The sequence below is a fragment of the Anomaloglossus baeobatrachus genome, unplaced genomic scaffold, assembly GCF_048569485.1.
Source record: "Anomaloglossus baeobatrachus isolate aAnoBae1 unplaced genomic scaffold, aAnoBae1.hap1 Scaffold_475, whole genome shotgun sequence".
In the NCBI taxonomy this organism is placed as follows: Eukaryota; Metazoa; Chordata; class Amphibia; order Anura; family Aromobatidae; genus Anomaloglossus; species Anomaloglossus baeobatrachus.
In genome coordinates, this window is record NW_027444094.1 from 120,993 (window position 1) to 138,313 (window position 17,321).

A 17,321-nucleotide genomic window follows, 5' to 3' on the forward strand; every position below is an offset into this window, starting at 1 on the left:
AGGCCGCCCATTCTTAGTATTTGACGTTCAGGTAACAACAGGTAACTTTATTTGGAGTGGAAGCAGAGAGATAACACCAGATGCCAATTGTAGATCCTCTCACACCTGTGGTCACTGCAGCATCTGACTCCACTTTGTCCAAAAGGGATCTATTCCATTCAATTACACATGATCTAGATTAGACTGACAACAAGATACTGCACGGGACATAGCAGAGTTGGTGAAGTTGAGTGGTGATGAGTTTGCTATTTGGATGAATAAAGCAAGTAAAAAGTGTGTTAGATAAAAATTCATTTCAATTCGCTAATCGGGCTAATATGAATCAGGTGAATCGAGTTCTGCTTTTGGAAACTGGGTTAAGAAGGGGTGCACCGTTCCTGGAGGTACTGCAATACCAGGTCAATGCGTGGAGTGGACAGAGCAAGCTCTTTTTCCATCTCCCTGTTCTAAAAATCCATTTAATATATGGTCCCCAGATAGGGGACGTATCAGATATTAAACTGATAAGAACAGATACTACACTTGATCTTAGCCAAAAGGCCGAGAAGCGATAACCAGAATTGGTTTGGGCCTCGAGTGGCACCCTGGCCTATGCCGGACACATCTTAGGGAGAGAGAGCGAGAGGGAGACAAACCCACGCCTACACAAGACATTTTGTCACCCAAGCCAACCCTTGAAAAGGCTGCTTTGCAGAGCAAAAACAAGAAGAATGGTGCGTTTTGCAGCCGCCGCCCACTGCAATGAATCTGAATAACTCCTCCTTTAGGGCGCAAGCAACTCCCCTCCCCCTTGCAGTCTTTCCAATTCACGATACAAAAAGACGGACAGGACAGGTTGCCTGACTTTCCGTCACTGCCACCCTTTGCCATCCTTACCCGTAGAAAGCCCTTTCATCATCCCCAAACCCTAATCTTTTCCCTTTCCTTCCCAGCCCCCAAACCCTGCCCTCTGTACCTTTCTCACCACCCGCTTCCCTTCTCCTGTCATCCCCCTACCACCCGGGAAAAAAAGAGATTGCCCCCTCCTTCCACTAGCCCACCCTCCCACCCAAAGAACAACTTCTTCTGCGCAGCTTGTTTTCTAGGCAGCAGCGCTATTGTGATGTCATCGGGGGGCATTGTGACAAGCCGCCAGTGTTCCGTCTCTTCATGTTGTGCACTGTTCAAACCGAAAATACATCAACAGGCAGGCTACAGAAAAGCTTACTAACAAAGGTTAGAGAGGGGCTTTCTCAGAGGGCTTTTTACAGTTTGTCTATTCCCAATTAGCCGGTTTAGTATACTTAATGAAAGTACTAATTCTTTCATAGGCCGCCCATTCTTAGTATTTGACGTTCAGGTAACAACAGGTAACTTTATTTGGAGTGGAAGCAGAGAGATAACACCAGATGCCAATTGTAGATCCTCTCACACCTGTGGTCACTGCAGCATCTGACTCCACTTTGTCCAAAAGGGATCTATTCCATTCAATTACACATGATCTAGATTAGACTGACAACAAGATACTGCACGGGACATAGCAGAGTTGGTGAAGTTGAGTGGTGATGAGTTTGCTATTTGGATGAATAAAGCAAGTAAAAAGTGTGTTAGATAAAAATTCATTTCAATTCGCTAATCGGGCTAATATGAATCAGGTGAATCGAGTTCTGCTTTTGGAAACTGGGTTAAGAAGGGGTGCACCGTTCCTGGAGGTACTGCAATACCAGGTCAATGCGTGGAGTGGACAGAGCAAGCTCTTTTTCCATCTCCCTGTTCTAAAAATCCATTTAATATATGGTCCCCAGATAGGGGACGTATCAGATATTAAACTGATAAGAACAGATACTACACTTGATCTTAGCCAAAAGGCCGAGAAGCGATAACCAGAATTGGTTTGGGCCTCGAGTGGCACCCTGGCCTATGCCGGACACATCTTAGGGAGAGAGAGCGAGAGGGAGACAAACCCACGCCTACACAAGACATTTTGTCACCCAAGCCAACCCTTGAAAAGGCTGCTTTGCAGAGCAAAAACAAGAAGAATGGTGCGTTTTGCAGCCGCCGCCCACTGCAATGAATCTGAATAACTCCTCCTTTAGGGCGCAAGCAACTCCCCTCCCCCTTGCAGTCTTTCCAATTCACGATACAAAAAGACGGACAGGACAGGTTGCCTGACTTTCCGTCACTGCCACCCTTTGCCATCCTTACCCGTAGAAAGCCCTTTCATCATCCCCAAACCCTAATCTTTTCCCTTTCCTTCCCAGCCCCCAAACCCTGCCCTCTGTACCTTTCTCACCACCCGCTTCCCTTCTCCTGTCATCCCCCTACCACCCGGGAAAAAAAGAGATTGCCCCCTCCTTCCACTAGCCCACCCTCCCACCCAAAGAACAACTTCTTCTGCGCAGCTTGTTTTCTAGGCAGCAGCGCTATTGTGATGTCATCGGGGGGCATTGTGACAAGCCGCCAGTGTTCCGTCTCTTCATGTTGTGCACTGTTCAAACCGAAAATACATCAACAGGCAGGCTACAGAAAAGCTTACTAACAAAGGTTAGAGAGGGGCTTTCTCAGAGGGCTTTTTACAGTTTGTCTATTCCCAATTAGCCGGTTTAGTATACTTAATGAAAGTACTAATTCTTTCATAGGCCGCCCATTCTTAGTATTTGACGTTCAGGTAACAACAGGTAACTTTATTTGGAGTGGAAGCAGAGAGATAACACCAGATGCCAATTGTAGATCCTCTCACACCTGTGGTCACTGCAGCATCTGACTCCACTTTGTCCAAAAGGGATCTATTCCATTCAATTACACATGATCTAGATTAGACTGACAACAAGATACTGCACGGGACATAGCAGAGTTGGTGAAGTTGAGTGGTGATGAGTTTGCTATTTGGATGAATAAAGCAAGTAAAAAGTGTGTTAGATAAAAATTCATTTCAATTCGCTAATCGGGCTAATATGAATCAGGTGAATCGAGTTCTGCTTTTGGAAACTGGGTTAAGAAGGGGTGCACCGTTCCTGGAGGTACTGCAATACCAGGTCAATGCGTGGAGTGGACAGAGCAAGCTCTTTTTCCATCTCCCTGTTCTAAAAATCCATTTAATATATGGTCCCCAGATAGGGGACGTATCAGATATTAAACTGATAAGAACAGATACTACACTTGATCTTAGCCAAAAGGCCGAGAAGCGATAACCAGAATTGGTTTGGGCCTCGAGTGGCACCCTGGCCTATGCCGGACACATCTTAGGGAGAGAGAGCGAGAGGGAGACAAACCCACGCCTACACAAGACATTTTGTCACCCAAGCCAACCCTTGAAAAGGCTGCTTTGCAGAGCAAAAACAAGAAGAATGGTGCGTTTTGCAGCCGCCGCCCACTGCAATGAATCTGAATAACTCCTCCTTTAGGGCGCAAGCAACTCCCCTCCCCCTTGCAGTCTTTCCAATTCACGATACAAAAAGACGGACAGGACAGGTTGCCTGACTTTCCGTCACTGCCACCCTTTGCCATCCTTACCCGTAGAAAGCCCTTTCATCATCCCCAAACCCTAATCTTTTCCCTTTCCTTCCCAGCCCCCAAACCCTGCCCTCTGTACCTTTCTCACCACCCGCTTCCCTTCTCCTGTCATCCCCCTACCACCCGGGAAAAAAAGAGATTGCCCCCTCCTTCCACTAGCCCACCCTCCCACCCAAAGAACAACTTCTTCTGCGCAGCTTGTTTTCTAGGCAGCAGCGCTATTGTGATGTCATCGGGGGGCATTGTGACAAGCCGCCAGTGTTCCGTCTCTTCATGTTGTGCACTGTTCAAACCGAAAATACATCAACAGGCAGGCTACAGAAAAGCTTACTAACAAAGGTTAGAGAGGGGCTTTCTCAGAGGGCTTTTTACAGTTTGTCTATTCCCAATTAGCCGGTTTAGTATACTTAATGAAAGTACTAATTCTTTCATAGGCCGCCCATTCTTAGTATTTGACGTTCAGGTAACAACAGGTAACTTTATTTGGAGTGGAAGCAGAGAGATAACACCAGATGCCAATTGTAGATCCTCTCACACCTGTGGTCACTGCAGCATCTGACTCCACTTTGTCCAAAAGGGATCTATTCCATTCAATTACACATGATCTAGATTAGACTGACAACAAGATACTGCACGGGACATAGCAGAGTTGGTGAAGTTGAGTGGTGATGAGTTTGCTATTTGGATGAATAAAGCAAGTAAAAAGTGTGTTAGATAAAAATTCATTTCAATTCGCTAATCGGGCTAATATGAATCAGGTGAATCGAGTTCTGCTTTTGGAAACTGGGTTAAGAAGGGGTGCACCGTTCCTGGAGGTACTGCAATACCAGGTCAATGCGTGGAGTGGACAGAGCAAGCTCTTTTTCCATCTCCCTGTTCTAAAAATCCATTTAATATATGGTCCCCAGATAGGGGACGTATCAGATATTAAACTGATAAGAACAGATACTACACTTGATCTTAGCCAAAAGGCCGAGAAGCGATAACCAGAATTGGTTTGGGCCTCGAGTGGCACCCTGGCCTATGCCGGACACATCTTAGGGAGAGAGAGCGAGAGGGAGACAAACCCACGCCTACACAAGACATTTTGTCACCCAAGCCAACCCTTGAAAAGGCTGCTTTGCAGAGCAAAAACAAGAAGAATGGTGCGTTTTGCAGCCGCCGCCCACTGCAATGAATCTGAATAACTCCTCCTTTAGGGCGCAAGCAACTCCCCTCCCCCTTGCAGTCTTTCCAATTCACGATACAAAAAGACGGACAGGACAGGTTGCCTGACTTTCCGTCACTGCCACCCTTTGCCATCCTTACCCGTAGAAAGCCCTTTCATCATCCCCAAACCCTAATCTTTTCCCTTTCCTTCCCAGCCCCCAAACCCTGCCCTCTGTACCTTTCTCACCACCCGCTTCCCTTCTCCTGTCATCCCCCTACCACCCGGGAAAAAAAGAGATTGCCCCCTCCTTCCACTAGCCCACCCTCCCACCCAAAGAACAACTTCTTCTGCGCAGCTTGTTTTCTAGGCAGCAGCGCTATTGTGATGTCATCGGGGGGCATTGTGACAAGCCGCCAGTGTTCCGTCTCTTCATGTTGTGCACTGTTCAAACCGAAAATACATCAACAGGCAGGCTACAGAAAAGCTTACTAACAAAGGTTAGAGAGGGGCTTTCTCAGAGGGCTTTTTACAGTTTGTCTATTCCCAATTAGCCGGTTTAGTATACTTAATGAAAGTACTAATTCTTTCATAGGCCGCCCATTCTTAGTATTTGACGTTCAGGTAACAACAGGTAACTTTATTTGGAGTGGAAGCAGAGAGATAACACCAGATGCCAATTGTAGATCCTCTCACACCTGTGGTCACTGCAGCATCTGACTCCACTTTGTCCAAAAGGGATCTATTCCATTCAATTACACATGATCTAGATTAGACTGACAACAAGATACTGCACGGGACATAGCAGAGTTGGTGAAGTTGAGTGGTGATGAGTTTGCTATTTGGATGAATAAAGCAAGTAAAAAGTGTGTTAGATAAAAATTCATTTCAATTCGCTAATCGGGCTAATATGAATCAGGTGAATCGAGTTCTGCTTTTGGAAACTGGGTTAAGAAGGGGTGCACCGTTCCTGGAGGTACTGCAATACCAGGTCAATGCGTGGAGTGGACAGAGCAAGCTCTTTTTCCATCTCCCTGTTCTAAAAATCCATTTAATATATGGTCCCCAGATAGGGGACGTATCAGATATTAAACTGATAAGAACAGATACTACACTTGATCTTAGCCAAAAGGCCGAGAAGCGATAACCAGAATTGGTTTGGGCCTCGAGTGGCACCCTGGCCTATGCCGGACACATCTTAGGGAGAGAGAGCGAGAGGGAGACAAACCCACGCCTACACAAGACATTTTGTCACCCAAGCCAACCCTTGAAAAGGCTGCTTTGCAGAGCAAAAACAAGAAGAATGGTGCGTTTTGCAGCCGCCGCCCACTGCAATGAATCTGAATAACTCCTCCTTTAGGGCGCAAGCAACTCCCCTCCCCCTTGCAGTCTTTCCAATTCACGATACAAAAAGACGGACAGGACAGGTTGCCTGACTTTCCGTCACTGCCACCCTTTGCCATCCTTACCCGTAGAAAGCCCTTTCATCATCCCCAAACCCTAATCTTTTCCCTTTCCTTCCCAGCCCCCAAACCCTGCCCTCTGTACCTTTCTCACCACCCGCTTCCCTTCTCCTGTCATCCCCCTACCACCCGGGAAAAAAAGAGATTGCCCCCTCCTTCCACTAGCCCACCCTCCCACCCAAAGAACAACTTCTTCTGCGCAGCTTGTTTTCTAGGCAGCAGCGCTATTGTGATGTCATCGGGGGGCATTGTGACAAGCCGCCAGTGTTCCGTCTCTTCATGTTGTGCACTGTTCAAACCGAAAATACATCAACAGGCAGGCTACAGAAAAGCTTACTAACAAAGGTTAGAGAGGGGCTTTCTCAGAGGGCTTTTTACAGTTTGTCTATTCCCAATTAGCCGGTTTAGTATACTTAATGAAAGTACTAATTCTTTCATAGGCCGCCCATTCTTAGTATTTGACGTTCAGGTAACAACAGGTAACTTTATTTGGAGTGGAAGCAGAGAGATAACACCAGATGCCAATTGTAGATCCTCTCACACCTGTGGTCACTGCAGCATCTGACTCCACTTTGTCCAAAAGGGATCTATTCCATTCAATTACACATGATCTAGATTAGACTGACAACAAGATACTGCACGGGACATAGCAGAGTTGGTGAAGTTGAGTGGTGATGAGTTTGCTATTTGGATGAATAAAGCAAGTAAAAAGTGTGTTAGATAAAAATTCATTTCAATTCGCTAATCGGGCTAATATGAATCAGGTGAATCGAGTTCTGCTTTTGGAAACTGGGTTAAGAAGGGGTGCACCGTTCCTGGAGGTACTGCAATACCAGGTCAATGCGTGGAGTGGACAGAGCAAGCTCTTTTTCCATCTCCCTGTTCTAAAAATCCATTTAATATATGGTCCCCAGATAGGGGACGTATCAGATATTAAACTGATAAGAACAGATACTACACTTGATCTTAGCCAAAAGGCCGAGAAGCGATAACCAGAATTGGTTTGGGCCTCGAGTGGCACCCTGGCCTATGCCGGACACATCTTAGGGAGAGAGAGCGAGAGGGAGACAAACCCACGCCTACACAAGACATTTTGTCACCCAAGCCAACCCTTGAAAAGGCTGCTTTGCAGAGCAAAAACAAGAAGAATGGTGCGTTTTGCAGCCGCCGCCCACTGCAATGAATCTGAATAACTCCTCCTTTAGGGCGCAAGCAACTCCCCTCCCCCTTGCAGTCTTTCCAATTCACGATACAAAAAGACGGACAGGACAGGTTGCCTGACTTTCCGTCACTGCCACCCTTTGCCATCCTTACCCGTAGAAAGCCCTTTCATCATCCCCAAACCCTAATCTTTTCCCTTTCCTTCCCAGCCCCCAAACCCTGCCCTCTGTACCTTTCTCACCACCCGCTTCCCTTCTCCTGTCATCCCCCTACCACCCGGGAAAAAAAGAGATTGCCCCCTCCTTCCACTAGCCCACCCTCCCACCCAAAGAACAACTTCTTCTGCGCAGCTTGTTTTCTAGGCAGCAGCGCTATTGTGATGTCATCGGGGGGCATTGTGACAAGCCGCCAGTGTTCCGTCTCTTCATGTTGTGCACTGTTCAAACCGAAAATACATCAACAGGCAGGCTACAGAAAAGCTTACTAACAAAGGTTAGAGAGGGGCTTTCTCAGAGGGCTTTTTACAGTTTGTCTATTCCCAATTAGCCGGTTTAGTATACTTAATGAAAGTACTAATTCTTTCATAGGCCGCCCATTCTTAGTATTTGACGTTCAGGTAACAACAGGTAACTTTATTTGGAGTGGAAGCAGAGAGATAACACCAGATGCCAATTGTAGATCCTCTCACACCTGTGGTCACTGCAGCATCTGACTCCACTTTGTCCAAAAGGGATCTATTCCATTCAATTACACATGATCTAGATTAGACTGACAACAAGATACTGCACGGGACATAGCAGAGTTGGTGAAGTTGAGTGGTGATGAGTTTGCTATTTGGATGAATAAAGCAAGTAAAAAGTGTGTTAGATAAAAATTCATTTCAATTCGCTAATCGGGCTAATATGAATCAGGTGAATCGAGTTCTGCTTTTGGAAACTGGGTTAAGAAGGGGTGCACCGTTCCTGGAGGTACTGCAATACCAGGTCAATGCGTGGAGTGGACAGAGCAAGCTCTTTTTCCATCTCCCTGTTCTAAAAATCCATTTAATATATGGTCCCCAGATAGGGGACGTATCAGATATTAAACTGATAAGAACAGATACTACACTTGATCTTAGCCAAAAGGCCGAGAAGCGATAACCAGAATTGGTTTGGGCCTCGAGTGGCACCCTGGCCTATGCCGGACACATCTTAGGGAGAGAGAGCGAGAGGGAGACAAACCCACGCCTACACAAGACATTTTGTCACCCAAGTCAACCCTTGAAAAGGCTGCTTTGCAGAGCAAAAACAAGAAGAATGGTGCGTTTTGCAGCCGCCGCCCACTGCAATGAATCTGAATAACTCCTCCTTTAGGGCGCAAGCAACTCCCCTCCCCCTTGCAGTCTTTCCAATTCACGATACAAAAAGACGGACAGGACAGGTTGCCTGACTTTCCGTCACTGCCACCCTTTGCCATCCTTACCCGTAGAAAGCCCTTTCATCATCCCCAAACCCTAATCTTTTCCCTTTCCTTCCCAGCCCCCAAACCCTGCCCTCTGTACCTTTCTCACCACCCGCTTCCCTTCTCCTGTCATCCCCCTACCACCCGGGAAAAAAAGAGATTGCCCCCTCCTTCCACTAGCCCACCCTCCCACCCAAAGAACAACTTCTTCTGCGCAGCTTGTTTTCTAGGCAGCAGCGCTATTGTGATGTCATCGGGGGGCATTGTGACAAGCCGCCAGTGTTCCGTCTCTTCATGTTGTGCACTGTTCAAACCGAAAATACATCAACAGGCAGGCTACAGAAAAGCTTACTAACAAAGGTTAGAGAGGGGCTTTCTCAGAGGGCTTTTTACAGTTTGTCTATTCCCAATTAGCCGGTTTAGTATACTTAATGAAAGTACTAATTCTTTCATAGGCCGCCCATTCTTAGTATTTGACGTTCAGGTAACAACAGGTAACTTTATTTGGAGTGGAAGCAGAGAGATAACACCAGATGCCAATTGTAGATCCTCTCACACCTGTGGTCACTGCAGCATCTGACTCCACTTTGTCCAAAAGGGATCTATTCCATTCAATTACACATGATCTAGATTAGACTGACAACAAGATACTGCACGGGACATAGCAGAGTTGGTGAAGTTGAGTGGTGATGAGTTTGCTATTTGGATGAATAAAGCAAGTAAAAAGTGTGTTAGATAAAAATTCATTTCAATTCGCTAATCGGGCTAATATGAATCAGGTGAATCGAGTTCTGCTTTTGGAAACTGGGTTAAGAAGGGGTGCACCGTTCCTGGAGGTACTGCAATACCAGGTCAATGCGTGGAGTGGACAGAGCAAGCTCTTTTTCCATCTCCCTGTTCTAAAAATCCATTTAATATATGGTCCCCAGATAGGGGACGTATCAGATATTAAACTGATAAGAACAGATACTACACTTGATCTTAGCCAAAAGGCCGAGAAGCGATAACCAGAATTGGTTTGGGCCTCGAGTGGCACCCTGGCCTATGCCGGACACATCTTAGGGAGAGAGAGCGAGAGGGAGACAAACCCACGCCTACACAAGACATTTTGTCACCCAAGCCAACCCTTGAAAAGGCTGCTTTGCAGAGCAAAAACAAGAAGAATGGTGCGTTTTGCAGCCGCCGCCCACTGCAATGAATCTGAATAACTCCTCCTTTAGGGCGCAAGCAACTCCCCTCCCCCTTGCAGTCTTTCCAATTCACGATACAAAAAGACGGACAGGACAGGTTGCCTGACTTTCCGTCACTGCCACCCTTTGCCATCCTTACCCGTAGAAAGCCCTTTCATCATCCCCAAACCCTAATCTTTTCCCTTTCCTTCCCAGCCCCCAAACCCTGCCCTCTGTACCTTTCTCACCACCCGCTTCCCTTCTCCTGTCATCCCCCTACCACCCGGGAAAAAAAGAGATTGCCCCCTCCTTCCACTAGCCCACCCTCCCACCCAAAGAACAACTTCTTCTGCGCAGCTTGTTTTCTAGGCAGCAGCGCTATTGTGATGTCATCGGGGGGCATTGTGACAAGCCGCCAGTGTTCCGTCTCTTCATGTTGTGCACTGTTCAAACCGAAAATACATCAACAGGCAGGCTACAGAAAAGCTTACTAACAAAGGTTAGAGAGGGGCTTTCTCAGAGGGCTTTTTACAGTTTGTCTATTCCCAATTAGCCGGTTTAGTATACTTAATGAAAGTACTAATTCTTTCATAGGCCGCCCATTCTTAGTATTTGACGTTCAGGTAACAACAGGTAACTTTATTTGGAGTGGAAGCAGAGAGATAACACCAGATGCCAATTGTAGATCCTCTCACACCTGTGGTCACTGCAGCATCTGACTCCACTTTGTCCAAAAGGGATCTATTCCATTCAATTACACATGATCTAGATTAGACTGACAACAAGATACTGCACGGGACATAGCAGAGTTGGTGAAGTTGAGTGGTGATGAGTTTGCTATTTGGATGAATAAAGCAAGTAAAAAGTGTGTTAGATAAAAATTCATTTCAATTCGCTAATCGGGCTAATATGAATCAGGTGAATCGAGTTCTGCTTTTGGAAACTGGGTTAAGAAGGGGTGCACCGTTCCTGGAGGTACTGCAATACCAGGTCAATGCGTGGAGTGGACAGAGCAAGCTCTTTTTCCATCTCCCTGTTCTAAAAATCCATTTAATATATGGTCCCCAGATAGGGGACGTATCAGATATTAAACTGATAAGAACAGATACTACACTTGATCTTAGCCAAAAGGCCGAGAAGCGATAACCAGAATTGGTTTGGGCCTCGAGTGGCACCCTGGCCTATGCCGGACACATCTTAGGGAGAGAGAGCGAGAGGGAGACAAACCCACGCCTACACAAGACATTTTGTCACCCAAGCCAACCCTTGAAAAGGCTGCTTTGCAGAGCAAAAACAAGAAGAATGGTGCGTTTTGCAGCCGCCGCCCACTGCAATGAATCTGAATAACTCCTCCTTTAGGGCGCAAGCAACTCCCCTCCCCCTTGCAGTCTTTCCAATTCACGATACAAAAAGACGGACAGGACAGGTTGCCTGACTTTCCGTCACTGCCACCCTTTGCCATCCTTACCCGTAGAAAGCCCTTTCATCATCCCCAAACCCTAATCTTTTCCCTTTCCTTCCCAGCCCCCAAACCCTGCCCTCTGTACCTTTCTCACCACCCGCTTCCCTTCTCCTGTCATCCCCCTACCACCCGGGAAAAAAAGAGATTGCCCCCTCCTTCCACTAGCCCACCCTCCCACCCAAAGAACAACTTCTTCTGCGCAGCTTGTTTTCTAGGCAGCAGCGCTATTGTGATGTCATCGGGGGGCATTGTGACAAGCCGCCAGTGTTCCGTCTCTTCATGTTGTGCACTGTTCAAACCGAAAATACATCAACAGGCAGGCTACAGAAAAGCTTACTAACAAAGGTTAGAGAGGGGCTTTCTCAGAGGGCTTTTTACAGTTTGTCTATTCCCAATTAGCCGGTTTAGTATACTTAATGAAAGTACTAATTCTTTCATAGGCCGCCCATTCTTAGTATTTGACGTTCAGGTAACAACAGGTAACTTTATTTGGAGTGGAAGCAGAGAGATAACACCAGATGCCAATTGTAGATCCTCTCACACCTGTGGTCACTGCAGCATCTGACTCCACTTTGTCCAAAAGGGATCTATTCCATTCAATTACACATGATCTAGATTAGACTGACAACAAGATACTGCACGGGACATAGCAGAGTTGGTGAAGTTGAGTGGTGATGAGTTTGCTATTTGGATGAATAAAGCAAGTAAAAAGTGTGTTAGATAAAAATTCATTTCAATTCGCTAATCGGGCTAATATGAATCAGGTGAATCGAGTTCTGCTTTTGGAAACTGGGTTAAGAAGGGGTGCACCGTTCCTGGAGGTACTGCAATACCAGGTCAATGCGTGGAGTGGACAGAGCAAGCTCTTTTTCCATCTCCCTGTTCTAAAAATCCATTTAATATATGGTCCCCAGATAGGGGACGTATCAGATATTAAACTGATAAGAACAGATACTACACTTGATCTTAGCCAAAAGGCCGAGAAGCGATAACCAGAATTGGTTTGGGCCTCGAGTGGCACCCTGGCCTATGCCGGACACATCTTAGGGAGAGAGAGCGAGAGGGAGACAAACCCACGCCTACACAAGACATTTTGTCACCCAAGCCAACCCTTGAAAAGGCTGCTTTGCAGAGCAAAAACAAGAAGAATGGTGCGTTTTGCAGCCGCCGCCCACTGCAATGAATCTGAATAACTCCTCCTTTAGGGCGCAAGCAACTCCCCTCCCCCTTGCAGTCTTTCCAATTCACGATACAAAAAGACGGACAGGACAGGTTGCCTGACTTTCCGTCACTGCCACCCTTTGCCATCCTTACCCGTAGAAAGCCCTTTCATCATCCCCAAACCCTAATCTTTTCCCTTTCCTTCCCAGCCCCCAAACCCTGCCCTCTGTACCTTTCTCACCACCCGCTTCCCTTCTCCTGTCATCCCCCTACCACCCGGGAAAAAAAGAGATTGCCCCCTCCTTCCACTAGCCCACCCTCCCACCCAAAGAACAACTTCTTCTGCGCAGCTTGTTTTCTAGGCAGCAGCGCTATTGTGATGTCATCGGGGGGCATTGTGACAAGCCGCCAGTGTTCCGTCTCTTCATGTTGTGCACTGTTCAAACCGAAAATACATCAACAGGCAGGCTACAGAAAAGCTTACTAACAAAGGTTAGAGAGGGGCTTTCTCAGAGGGCTTTTTACAGTTTGTCTATTCCCAATTAGCCGGTTTAGTATACTTAATGAAAGTACTAATTCTTTCATAGGCCGCCCATTCTTAGTATTTGACGTTCAGGTAACAACAGGTAACTTTATTTGGAGTGGAAGCAGAGAGATAACACCAGATGCCAATTGTAGATCCTCTCACACCTGTGGTCACTGCAGCATCTGACTCCACTTTGTCCAAAAGGGATCTATTCCATTCAATTACACATGATCTAGATTAGACTGACAACAAGATACTGCACGGGACATAGCAGAGTTGGTGAAGTTGAGTGGTGATGAGTTTGCTATTTGGATGAATAAAGCAAGTAAAAAGTGTGTTAGATAAAAATTCATTTCAATTCGCTAATCGGGCTAATATGAATCAGGTGAATCGAGTTCTGCTTTTGGAAACTGGGTTAAGAAGGGGTGCACCGTTCCTGGAGGTACTGCAATACCAGGTCAATGCGTGGAGTGGACAGAGCAAGCTCTTTTTCCATCTCCCTGTTCTAAAAATCCATTTAATATATGGTCCCCAGATAGGGGACGTATCAGATATTAAACTGATAAGAACAGATACTACACTTGATCTTAGCCAAAAGGCCGAGAAGCGATAACCAGAATTGGTTTGGGCCTCGAGTGGCACCCTGGCCTATGCCGGACACATCTTAGGGAGAGAGAGCGAGAGGGAGACAAACCCACGCCTACACAAGACATTTTGTCACCCAAGCCAACCCTTGAAAAGGCTGCTTTGCAGAGCAAAAACAAGAAGAATGGTGCGTTTTGCAGCCGCCGCCCACTGCAATGAATCTGAATAACTCCTCCTTTAGGGCGCAAGCAACTCCCCTCCCCCTTGCAGTCTTTCCAATTCACGATACAAAAAGACGGACAGGACAGGTTGCCTGACTTTCCGTCACTGCCACCCTTTGCCATCCTTACCCGTAGAAAGCCCTTTCATCATCCCCAAACCCTAATCTTTTCCCTTTCCTTCCCAGCCCCCAAACCCTGCCCTCTGTACCTTTCTCACCACCCGCTTCCCTTCTCCTGTCATCCCCCTACCACCCGGGAAAAAAAGAGATTGCCCCCTCCTTCCACTAGCCCACCCTCCCACCCAAAGAACAACTTCTTCTGCGCAGCTTGTTTTCTAGGCAGCAGCGCTATTGTGATGTCATCGGGGGGCATTGTGACAAGCCGCCAGTGTTCCGTCTCTTCATGTTGTGCACTGTTCAAACCGAAAATACATCAACAGGCAGGCTACAGAAAAGCTTACTAACAAAGGTTAGAGAGGGGCTTTCTCAGAGGGCTTTTTACAGTTTGTCTATTCCCAATTAGCCGGTTTAGTATACTTAATGAAAGTACTAATTCTTTCATAGGCCGCCCATTCTTAGTATTTGACGTTCAGGTAACAACAGGTAACTTTATTTGGAGTGGAAGCAGAGAGATAACACCAGATGCCAATTGTAGATCCTCTCACACCTGTGGTCACTGCAGCATCTGACTCCACTTTGTCCAAAAGGGATCTATTCCATTCAATTACACATGATCTAGATTAGACTGACAACAAGATACTGCACGGGACATAGCAGAGTTGGTGAAGTTGAGTGGTGATGAGTTTGCTATTTGGATGAATAAAGCAAGTAAAAAGTGTGTTAGATAAAAATTCATTTCAATTCGCTAATCGGGCTAATATGAATCAGGTGAATCGAGTTCTGCTTTTGGAAACTGGGTTAAGAAGGGGTGCACCGTTCCTGGAGGTACTGCAATACCAGGTCAATGCGTGGAGTGGACAGAGCAAGCTCTTTTTCCATCTCCCTGTTCTAAAAATCCATTTAATATATGGTCCCCAGATAGGGGACGTATCAGATATTAAACTGATAAGAACAGATACTACACTTGATCTTAGCCAAAAGGCCGAGAAGCGATAACCAGAATTGGTTTGGGCCTCGAGTGGCACCCTGGCCTATGCCGGACACATCTTAGGGAGAGAGAGCGAGAGGGAGACAAACCCACGCCTACACAAGACATTTTGTCACCCAAGCCAACCCTTGAAAAGGCTGCTTTGCAGAGCAAAAACAAGAAGAATGGTGCGTTTTGCAGCCGCCGCCCACTGCAATGAATCTGAATAACTCCTCCTTTAGGGCGCAAGCAACTCCCCTCCCCCTTGCAGTCTTTCCAATTCACGATACAAAAAGACGGACAGGACAGGTTGCCTGACTTTCCGTCACTGCCACCCTTTGCCATCCTTACCCGTAGAAAGCCCTTTCATCATCCCCAAACCCTAATCTTTTCCCTTTCCTTCCCAGCCCCCAAACCCTGCCCTCTGTACCTTTCTCACCACCCGCTTCCCTTCTCCTGTCATCCCCCTACCACCCGGGAAAAAAAGAGATTGCCCCCTCCTTCCACTAGCCCACCCTCCCACCCAAAGAACAACTTCTTCTGCGCAGCTTGTTTTCTAGGCAGCAGCGCTATTGTGATGTCATCGGGGGGCATTGTGACAAGCCGCCAGTGTTCCGTCTCTTCATGTTGTGCACTGTTCAAACCGAAAATACATCAACAGGCAGGCTACAGAAAAGCTTACTAACAAAGGTTAGAGAGGGGCTTTCTCAGAGGGCTTTTTACAGTTTGTCTATTCCCAATTAGCCGGTTTAGTATACTTAATGAAAGTACTAATTCTTTCATAGGCCGCCCATTCTTAGTATTTGACGTTCAGGTAACAACAGGTAACTTTATTTGGAGTGGAAGCAGAGAGATAACACCAGATGCCAATTGTAGATCCTCTCACACCTGTGGTCACTGCAGCATCTGACTCCACTTTGTCCAAAAGGGATCTATTCCATTCAATTACACATGATCTAGATTAGACTGACAACAAGATACTGCACGGGACATAGCAGAGTTGGTGAAGTTGAGTGGTGATGAGTTTGCTATTTGGATGAATAAAGCAAGTAAAAAGTGTGTTAGATAAAAATTCATTTCAATTCGCTAATCGGGCTAATATGAATCAGGTGAATCGAGTTCTGCTTTTGGAAACTGGGTTAAGAAGGGGTGCACCGTTCCTGGAGGTACTGCAATACCAGGTCAATGCGTGGAGTGGACAGAGCAAGCTCTTTTTCCATCTCCCTGTTCTAAAAATCCATTTAATATATGGTCCCCAGATAGGGGACGTATCAGATATTAAACTGATAAGAACAGATACTACACTTGATCTTAGCCAAAAGGCCGAGAAGCGATAACCAGAATTGGTTTGGGCCTCGAGTGGCACCCTGGCCTATGCCGGACACATCTTAGGGAGAGAGAGCGAGAGGGAGACAAACCCACGCCTACACAAGACATTTTGTCACCCAAGCCAACCCTTGAAAAGGCTGCTTTGCAGAGCAAAAACAAGAAGAATGGTGCGTTTTGCAGCCGCCGCCCACTGCAATGAATCTGAATAACTCCTCCTTTAGGGCGCAAGCAACTCCCCTCCCCCTTGCAGTCTTTCCAATTCACGATACAAAAAGACGGACAGGACAGGTTGCCTGACTTTCCGTCACTGCCACCCTTTGCCATCCTTACCCGTAGAAAGCCCTTTCATCATCCCCAAACCCTAATCTTTTCCCTTTCCTTCCCAGCCCCCAAACCCTGCCCTCTGTACCTTTCTCACCACCCGCTTCCCTTCTCCTGTCATCCCCCTACCACCCGGGAAAAAAAGAGATTGCCCCCTCCTTCCACTAGCCCACCCTCCCACCCAAAGAACAACTTCTTCTGCGCAGCTTGTTTTCTAGGCAGCAGCGCTATTGTGATGTCATCGGGGGGCATTGTGACAAGCCGCCAGTGTTCCGTCTCTTCATGTTGTGCACTGTTCAAACCGAAAATACATCAACAGGCAGGCTACAGAAAAGCTTACTAACAAAGGTTAGAGAGGGGCGTTCTCAGAGGGCTTTTTACAGTTTGTCTATTCCCAATTAGCCGGTTTAGTATACTTAATGAAAGTACTAATTCTTTCATAGGCCGCCCATTCTTAGTATTTGACGTTCAGGTAACAACAGGTAACTTTATTTGGAGTGGAAGCAGAGAGATAACACCAGATGCCAATTGTAGATCCTCTCACACCTGTGGTCACTGCAGCATCTGACTCCACTTTGTCCAAAAGGGATCTATTCCATTCAATTACACATGATCTAGATTAGACTGACAACAAGATACTGCACGGGACATAGCAGAGTTGGTGAAGTTGAGTGGTGATGAGTTTGCTATTTGGATGAATAAAGCAAGTAAAAAGTGTGTTAGATAAAAATTCATTTCAATTCGCTAATCGGGCTAAT

The 17,321-nt window shown here is 46.6% G+C and overlaps 13 non-coding genes across 13 annotated transcripts; all 13 read right to left on the bottom strand.

The window, feature by feature from the left end:
• Nucleotides 1–361: 361 nt before the first annotated feature.
• LOC142281427 (U2 spliceosomal RNA) lies at nucleotides 362–552 on the bottom strand. Its single transcript, XR_012743516.1, has one exon. It is a non-coding gene; the product is annotated as a U2 spliceosomal RNA (small nuclear RNA).
• A 1,117-nt stretch (nucleotides 553–1,669) lies between these two features.
• On the bottom strand, nucleotides 1,670–1,860 carry LOC142281428 (U2 spliceosomal RNA). The gene has a single exon (XR_012743517.1). It is a non-coding gene; the product is annotated as a U2 spliceosomal RNA (small nuclear RNA).
• Nucleotides 1,861–2,977: 1,117 nt separating this feature from the next.
• LOC142281429 (U2 spliceosomal RNA) lies at nucleotides 2,978–3,168 on the bottom strand. Its single transcript, XR_012743518.1, has one exon. It is a non-coding gene; the product is annotated as a U2 spliceosomal RNA (small nuclear RNA).
• Nucleotides 3,169–4,285: 1,117 nt separating this feature from the next.
• Nucleotides 4,286–4,476, bottom strand: LOC142281430 (U2 spliceosomal RNA). The gene has a single exon (XR_012743519.1). It is a non-coding gene; the product is annotated as a U2 spliceosomal RNA (small nuclear RNA).
• A 1,117-nt stretch (nucleotides 4,477–5,593) lies between these two features.
• Nucleotides 5,594–5,784, bottom strand: LOC142281431 (U2 spliceosomal RNA). Its single transcript, XR_012743520.1, has one exon. It is a non-coding gene; the product is annotated as a U2 spliceosomal RNA (small nuclear RNA).
• A 1,117-nt stretch (nucleotides 5,785–6,901) lies between these two features.
• Nucleotides 6,902–7,092, bottom strand: LOC142281433 (U2 spliceosomal RNA). The gene has a single exon (XR_012743521.1). It is a non-coding gene; the product is annotated as a U2 spliceosomal RNA (small nuclear RNA).
• Nucleotides 7,093–8,209: 1,117 nt separating this feature from the next.
• LOC142281434 (U2 spliceosomal RNA) lies at nucleotides 8,210–8,400 on the bottom strand. The gene has a single exon (XR_012743522.1). It is a non-coding gene; the product is annotated as a U2 spliceosomal RNA (small nuclear RNA).
• Nucleotides 8,401–9,517: 1,117 nt separating this feature from the next.
• LOC142281435 (U2 spliceosomal RNA) lies at nucleotides 9,518–9,708 on the bottom strand. The gene has a single exon (XR_012743523.1). It is a non-coding gene; the product is annotated as a U2 spliceosomal RNA (small nuclear RNA).
• A 1,117-nt stretch (nucleotides 9,709–10,825) lies between these two features.
• On the bottom strand, nucleotides 10,826–11,016 carry LOC142281437 (U2 spliceosomal RNA). Its single transcript, XR_012743525.1, has one exon. It is a non-coding gene; the product is annotated as a U2 spliceosomal RNA (small nuclear RNA).
• Nucleotides 11,017–12,133: 1,117 nt separating this feature from the next.
• On the bottom strand, nucleotides 12,134–12,324 carry LOC142281438 (U2 spliceosomal RNA). The gene has a single exon (XR_012743526.1). It is a non-coding gene; the product is annotated as a U2 spliceosomal RNA (small nuclear RNA).
• A 1,117-nt stretch (nucleotides 12,325–13,441) lies between these two features.
• LOC142281439 (U2 spliceosomal RNA) lies at nucleotides 13,442–13,632 on the bottom strand. Its single transcript, XR_012743527.1, has one exon. It is a non-coding gene; the product is annotated as a U2 spliceosomal RNA (small nuclear RNA).
• A 1,117-nt stretch (nucleotides 13,633–14,749) lies between these two features.
• LOC142281440 (U2 spliceosomal RNA) lies at nucleotides 14,750–14,940 on the bottom strand. Its single transcript, XR_012743528.1, has one exon. It is a non-coding gene; the product is annotated as a U2 spliceosomal RNA (small nuclear RNA).
• Nucleotides 14,941–16,057: 1,117 nt separating this feature from the next.
• Nucleotides 16,058–16,248, bottom strand: LOC142281441 (U2 spliceosomal RNA). Its single transcript, XR_012743529.1, has one exon. It is a non-coding gene; the product is annotated as a U2 spliceosomal RNA (small nuclear RNA).
• Nucleotides 16,249–17,321: the final 1,073 nt, after the last annotated feature.